Below are 8,234 nucleotides of genomic sequence, written 5' to 3'. Positions count from 1 at the left end.
ATGAAAATACCTCACGCATTGTTGAAGTTCAGAAAATAAGAGAAAACTCTTGCTCTACAACCAAATGTCCTTACTGTTTACTTATTGGCCAATGACACTCTTTTTTGGATAGGCTATCTAACACAGGTTGTTTCTGTATGTTCAGTCACACACATTCTTTGCTGCCTATGGTCATCTTTCCTGTTCTTTCTCACAGAAAACCATGTTTTTTTTACAGAATTTCTGAAATCTATCTCAACACATCAGCACCATCATTCATGTTTTGTTACAGCCATTAAGTGTTTGTCTGTTTTTCTTAGACTGTGAGTTCCTCAGAAAAAAACTAAAATTCTTGAACGATTAAGAACTATTGTTAAGAACAGGGCAATGAAGAGCCAGAGGTGTCAGATGCAGGTGGGACTTTGCATGTGTTTTTAAGCTGGAGTTCATTTTTGGTGAAACTTCTACCCAACAGTAGAGAAATCAGAAATACTGAGTTTTTCACTTAAATATGTTCTCTCATAAAGGCTCTGCTTTATTTCAAAGATGTTCTTACTCTTTCCTTCCTCCCTTCCTCCCTTCCTCCCTTCCTCCCTCCCTCCCTTCTTCCCTCCCTCGCTCCCTCCCTTCCTCCCTCCCTCCCATCCTTCCTCTCTCCCTTCCATCCTTCCTTCCTTGCTCCCTTCCTTCCTTTTTTCTTCCCTCCTTCCCTCCCTCCCATCCTTGCTTCCTTTCTTCTTCTCTCCTTTCCGTCCCATCCTCCTGTCCTTCCTTTCTTCCTCCCTTTCTTTCTCGACAGTCTCTGTGTGTAGACAGACTCTCCTAAAATTCATAGACATCATCTGTTTCTGCTTCTCCAGTGCTAGTATTAAGAGTGTGTGCAACCATGTCCCACAGTTGATAGTCCCTGTCTTTAAAGCAAGATCTGCTGACTTTACAGGGCTCTCCAATGAATTCAGAGAGAGAACAAGGGCCTGTAAAACCAGGGGCTGAAAATAAAGTCCCCACCATGTCACTAGGTGGATAGAGACGGAGACCCTGGCCCCTCCTTTTATTCTTCTCAGGTTTCCCATGCAGTCTTCTCATTCTCTCCTGAGTAGCTGCATCTTTGCTTTGCCTATCTCGTTCCTAATGTATTAAATTTTATATATTACACACACACACACACACACACACACACACACACACACACACACATATGAGAGAGAGAGAGAGAGAGAGAGAGAGAGAGAGAGAACAGAAGAGGGCATCAGATTCTCTAGAATTGGAGTTATGTATGGTTGTGGGCTGCCATGTGGTTACTGGGAGCAAACCCAAGTCCTTTGGAAGAGCAGCCAGTGCTCTTAACTACCATCACCCCAGACAAAGAGGAAAGAACTTAGACATATAAGAGAGGGATATGGGAATGGATTTTTCATGTGTTGCTAACATAGGCATCAAATTCCGACTTTATCTCTTCAGATGGGGCCAGAGAAAAACATTGGTAAAAGAGATGTTACTGCCTTCATCCTTTCTTAGTGACCACTTCCTGTGAGTGTAGCTGCTACCGGAGAAGCAAGGTAATGCTATCGGCCTTCTAATCAATGAAGATGGAAGGATAGAGACCCAGAATAAGCTACCTAGCAATATTTCATGGCCCAGAGTATCTAGAGGGAAAGTGGCTACCATTGTCAAACGCAGCAGGCCTGATACAAAAATGACCCAACTTCAGGATAAAAGTTAATCCAAGGATGCTTTTAGGCTGGCAAGGCCTAGAAGGGCATGAGCTATGACGTGCACATGCATGCACCCACACTTGGATACAGGAGTACAGGTCACACACAGACCTACACATGCCTGACTCACACTCAGGTACAGGAGTACAGGTCACACACAGACCTGTGTATGCATGCACCCACACTCGGATACAGGAACACAGATCACACACAAATATCACTGACATACAAAAAGATAGACAATAGTTGATAATACTTCACAGTTTCTTGTTATGAAAGCCTGTTGGTAGAATTTTACATTTCCATAATAATATTGATATTGATGATAATAAATATTTCTTATGTTGTATATAATACAGTATGGACAAGGGATTACCCCTTCCTTACGGATTGGGTGGGCAGTATGGAAAGGGGATTACCTCCCCCTTACAGAGTGGGTGGACTGTATGGACTGGGTATTACCCTTTCCTTATGGAGTGGGTGGGCAATAGGGAGAAGGGATTACCCCCTCCCTCAGGCCTGAGTTGCTTTTGTCCCCGGAAAGTTGGACCATGCCACAATTTCAGACCATTTAGAAATCCTAAAGTGTACTTTTAGAGAAATGTCAGTATCCTGAGTGAGCTGTCCTCATCTTCTTACATCCAAGTCTCCAGATTCTTGCTGTGAACTCTGGTTCAACAAAGAAGCCTCCTTTATTCTTCCTTCTCTCCACGATGAGATTCTGGTTGTTGACGTGCATACGGTGCCTTCCTATTCCTTAATCCTGGTTCCATCTTTATGACCATGGGCCTCTTGTAGACTGTCAGATGCATCCTGTGGATGGTAGCTTGAAAGAAAATGGCCTCTATAGGCTCCAAGATTTGAACACTTGATCATCAAGAGTGACACTGTTTGAAAGGCTTAGGAGGTATGGCCTTGGTGGAGTGAAAGACCCTCAGAGTGGTCCTTCCCTCAGGAGGAGACCCCTAACCCAAGGAACAGTCGACACCACTGGCTGCAATTAGCAAGAGGTTTATTGGGTGGGCACAGGTACCTGTGGGCGGCAAAGTCCTTTCGGAAGACTTGCCCGCCTGCAGGCTGGGAAAAGATCTTTTTATAGGAAAAGGGTAGCAAAAGCAGGCATACAGAAGCAATGCATGGTTACAGGGATCTCATTGGTCAGTTTGAATGAGGCAATGGGTTCATTTAGGGGACAAGTTCCCCGGAGACATGAAGGTCTGATAATAATAACAGACTTGGCCCTATCTAGGGTACATGTAGTTTTTCCCAGAACTGTTCGTTCCCCTCCTAGGCCTGGTGTCTGACCATAGATATCCTGTTTGACCGCCTAGGAGTACTGACTTTACCTTGAACTTACATTTGTTTGTGTGAAGGCTTTGCAAAATGGCATTACAGTAGCTAAGCTGGGGTCTTTCAGGAGGAAGTGTGTCACTGGGGATGGGCTTTGGTGTAGAACTCTTAGCTACTTCTTTAGTCTGGCTGCCTGTCACCATGCTTCCCACCATGATGTTAATGGGCTAAACCGCTGAAAATGTAAGCAAGTCTGCAATTAAATGCTTTTTTTTAATAAGAGTTGCCTTGGTCATGATGTCTCTTCACACCCACAGAACAATGACTAGGACACTTGTTAACCAGCCTTACCTTCATGATACTCTCTACTCCACTGCCATATGAATATGATAAAACAATCTCTTTATTATGCCATATTTGCCTGTAATAACGTCTCTTTGGTGCTTACTTCTTCAGCACACATACTAAAACTGTACCAATACAGAGATTAGCATGGCTCTGCACAAGAATGATATGCAAATTTGAAGTGTTTACGGCGACCTATGTGTGATTTTCTTTGGGGCTAAACAGTTGTGGGGTACCGGGCAGGACAGAAACCTCAACAAACTAGCCGGCCCCTCGTGTTATAGAATGGCACCCAACGTGGATAACTACATCCACAGAAAGCCTGATAGCTTGGAAAAGACTAGAGCAAAACATTTCGGTTTTCAGCCTTAGCAAAAAGAAAGAAAGAAAGAAAGGAAGGAAGAAAAAAAGAAATAAAAAAGAAAGAAAGAAAAAAAAGGAAAAGAAAAAGGAAAAAAAAGGTTGAGCTGTTTTAAAATGCAGGCTTTCTGGGCCATCCTGCCAGGGAAAACTCTGACTCTTTCAAGCAGGCGGTCCTGACTATGGAGCTATGGACACAATGTTGCAGCCTGCTTCCTAGCAAGGACCTTGAAATGTCATAGGAGCTTTTCAGTGTTGTTTACACACTGTTGCAGCTTGCTTCCTCGCAAGGACCTTAAAACGCCATAGAGTTGTGACAAAAAACTTCTCCATATTCCTTAGCAAATTAAAGACCCATGTTGTCAGAAAAAGAGAGATATACAGTAAAGAGAGATTCAAAGAGGAAAAAAACCTCTAAATGGTTTACAATGTGTTAAAATATATACAGGCTAAAGGTTAAAGTTCTCAGAGTTAAAAACAAAAAGAAAGAGAGTAGCTTGGGAGGCAGAGACAGACGGATCTCTATGAATTCAAGGGTAGCCTGGTTTAAAGAGGGAGTTCCAGGACAAAGATACACAGAGAATCTTCTCAAAAAGCCAAAAGTTAAAAGGACCCGCTCATGTTATAGATTTTGTTCCCCAGCAATGAAAAAAATCAGACACGGCAGACAATGACCATAATCCTAGCACTTGGAAAACAGAGGCAGGAGGACTGGAAGTTCAAAGTCACTCTTGGCTATCTGCCACGTCTCAAAAAATTACATAGAATATATTTACACAAAAATGCATATATAATATAAATTTAATATCTAGCATTTTATTACACATTTTTAACATTATAAATTTATTTTATTATATATAATATACGATATATTTATGGAATCTATAATGCAACATGCATATTATATAAAATTAATACACTATAAGTTATATTTATGTTAATGTTGCATATAAAAATGTATATGCTATATTTCTAGTATATCATAGATATTTATAATATATTTTAATATACACATGTAAATACATAAAGATTTTTACACACACACACATACACACAGACAGATAGACACACATAGACAAATGTAACAGCCTCAAACCTTAGCACAACTGGCTCAATGATGGAAGAACCATTCAGGCCTTGAAACCCAGCACACCGGCAGCAGCACCTGCCAGAACAAGAACAAGGACCCAATCCATCAAAGTCCATAGTTCTGGGAAAGTCTCTAAGTGTACTATCCTGGCTTTGGGCTTCTGCAGTTCTGCTTCTGGCTAACTGTTCTTGTTAACTGAGGTGTGTACACCCCAGATGTGGTCATCATGTTTCAAAGCTCGCCTTGAGAAAGGCTCACGACTGCACTTGTGTTCCAGATGCCCAGTGTAGTCACCAGCCACCTAATAGAGACTTCTAGTGATTTGAACCCAAGTCTGAATAGTTATCTCTGGTGTATACCTCACAACACACACACACACACACACACACACACACACACACACAGAGAGACTTGCACACACACACAACATGCACAGACACACACAGAGACACACTCACACACATACACAGACACGCACACACACACAGAAACACACACGCACAGACACACACATACACAGACATGCACATATGCACATGCACAGACATGCACACACACATACACACATGCACACACAGAGACATGTATACATACAGCCATGCACACACACATACGCACATGCACACACACAGACATGCACACACACACTTCCAAACATTGTTGCAGTATTGTCTGCAGCACAGACTGAATTCTTACGGGATCGCTGAACTGAAAATCATGACACAGATCTTCTACTGTTCTTTCTTACTGACAGTATTTTGCCACGACAGAAAAAGCTACTGTGTGCACAGGTTGACTGTATAGCTGTAATTTTCATAATCTGTAGTGGATTTTCTAAACTTTTTCTTCATTTTTGCTTCTTTCCACCTAGATGCCAGTAACTTGTAAGAAGCATATGCAGCCCGAGTCTTTCTGTCGTCAGCAGACTTCAGCTGTGCCCGTTTGACCAGCCGGAGTCATGCTAGGTCTCACGTGTTCCCGTGTGTTTATATCAGTGAGAGGAAAAGAAGAAGCGAAGCAAAGGAGGCTGTCAGTGACCACGGTAAAGAAAATGCTGGGCAGAGGGTAACAGGCCCTGGTGCTTCGTAGGACTCCATGATGGAAGTGCCATTCAGGCTGTAAATCAGCATGGGGACAGACAGTGCATCTGCCAAAACGAAAACAAAGACCTTATCCATCACAGGCCATAGATCAGGGGAAGTCCCTAAATGTACTAACTTTGCCTTTTGGCTAACTGTTCTTGTTGATGGAACATGGTTTCTGTACTTAAAAAGCCCACCCTAAGAAAGCTCCAGTTCTACAGTGGGGTCCTGTACACCTGCTGTAGTCACTGACTGCCTAATAAGAGCTTTCCATTGGCTTAAAGCCATGTTTGAGACGTCTTCTCTGGTGAAACCCCACAACAAGAGCAGATAATTGGATTCCCCATTTTGAATCTGCACATTGCAGCAAGAGGAACTTCTGATATGTTTCAAGTTTCAGTAGGAAACTAACGTGTATGTGAAGGAGCTTACTTAAAACCACTCATTTCTGCAGAATGGATTCCTGTAATTCCAGCTCTCAAGACACTGAGGCAGTAAGATTTTGCCTTTAATGGCAGCACTCAGGAGCAGTATGAGTTCAAGGCCAGCCTGGTCTACAGAGTGAGTTCCAGAACAGGCTCCAAAGCTACACAGAGAAACCCTGTCTCAATAAACAAATAAAACCAACCAACCAACCAAACAAAAAAGATTTATTTGAAAAGGAAGAGTCCAGGAGAGCGGCTGCCTCTGCCAGGGTGGTGAAGGACAGCCAGCAACTGAATAGGCAGAGGGTCTTATATTGGCTTCTTAGGGGCGAAGTTTTTCCAGAAGGATTTTTCCACTTAGGGATTGGTTAGTTTTCCTGCTCAGGGATTGGTTGGTTTCGTTGGTCAGGGGTAGAGTTGCCTCTGGTTTCAGGGCCAAACTGTGTTTCTTTCACTGGCTCTTTTTAAGCTTTTTGGCTCTAGTTTTGGGGCCAGGGTGTGTTTCCTCCACTGGCTCTGGTTTCAGGGCCAGGGTGGGTTTCTTTGGCTGGCCTTTTCCCCCTACAGGACTTCGGTCCCTCTTAAACTGTAAGCTCCAAATAAACATTTCCTTCTATAAATTGCCTTTTGTGCTTTGCCACAGCAATAGGACAGTAACTAAGATGCCATCTTTCTGTTTCATGTTTTCCTTGTTAATTTTATGGTTTCCTCATAAGAGTCTGGAGTGGAATCCTGACACAGGATCTATACAGCCCAGACTGACCTCCAACTCACAATCCTCTACCTCCATCTCTGGGGCGCTGTAAACTTAGGTGTGTGCCAGCAAATCTGGAACAAGAGGTTTTCACTTTTGATTACTTCTTTCCACTTGTTTTTTTTTTTTTCACTTGTTTTTTTTTAAAACAATTATTCTTCGTTTCCTAATTTCTTAAAGGGAATACTTAGATTATTGATTAGAACTTTTCCTTGATTTCCAAGAGAAGCCTATAATAGTAAGAAAGATGCTAAGCACTCCTCCGGGTACATCCACAAAGTTTGATGATTACATTTAATATTAATTAAATATATTGGTTGTTCAATCAAACATTTTATATGTTCACGGTTAAACTTAATTGAAATATTTTCTCATGACTGTCCCCGAGATTCACAGTTTGTTTGAAGTGTATATTTTGATTCCCAATTATTAGGAATTTCAAAGTATCTTTCTCTTACCGATTTCTCTTGATTTCAAATTTAATTTCTCGGTGGGTAGAGAAAATAATTTGCGTGATTCCAATTATGTAAGTTACTTTAAATTTATTGATGTTTCTTATCTGGCAAGAGGCCATTTTGGGGTCTGAAGAGATGGTTAAGAATATGAGTTCAGGTCACAGCACTACTGGGAGTTGTAGCAATGGTTCACCAGTTGGGTGCTCTTACTTAGGAGGCTGAGTTGGGTTCTCAGAACCTACATCAGCTGATTCACAGCCCCCTGTAATCCCTGCTCCAGGGATCTGATTCCCTCTTGTGGCATCTGCAGGCACCCCCCCCCCCCCGCCCACATATTCATGCAATTAAAATTAAAATCTTATATAAAAAAGAAAATTAAACATAAAACCATACGTATATATGATCACACACACACACTATATATATATATATATATATATATATATATATATATATATATATATATATATTTCTCTCTCTCGCACGCGCGCGCGAGAAAGTGAATGAGATCAGGCAAACGCTGATCTAAGGCTTCATGAAGCGGTCAGGCGAACTGTAAGCGTAAAGATCGTCCAGGATGCGGGTGTACAAAGAGAAATATCCATTAATGGTACATGCTTTATGGTTCTCTGACTTTAAAAATTAAAAAAAAAAAAAGGAAATGCGATCCTAGAATTGAGGGGCTTTTAGAATTGAGGAAGGGCAGACTGTAACGTTCTGCTCACTCTATTTTGAATGT

General features: G+C 41.8%; 1 non-coding gene across 1 annotated transcript; it reads left to right on the top strand.

Moving 5' to 3' along the window:
* Positions 1-3,424: 3,424 nt before the first annotated feature.
* On the top strand, positions 3,425-3,528 carry LOC121456021. Its single transcript, XR_005975574.1, has one exon. It is a non-coding gene; the product is annotated as a U6 spliceosomal RNA (small nuclear RNA).
* The last annotated feature ends 4,706 nt before the right edge of the window (positions 3,529-8,234 follow it).

This window comes from Microtus oregoni, unplaced genomic scaffold, assembly GCF_018167655.1.
Source record: "Microtus oregoni isolate MIOR12 unplaced genomic scaffold, Mior012 000014F_ref0000157, whole genome shotgun sequence".
NCBI classification, from domain to species: domain Eukaryota; kingdom Metazoa; phylum Chordata; class Mammalia; order Rodentia; family Cricetidae; genus Microtus; species Microtus oregoni.
Note: the sequence above shows the minus strand (reverse complement) of the source record. Positions and strands in the feature narration are given on the sequence as shown.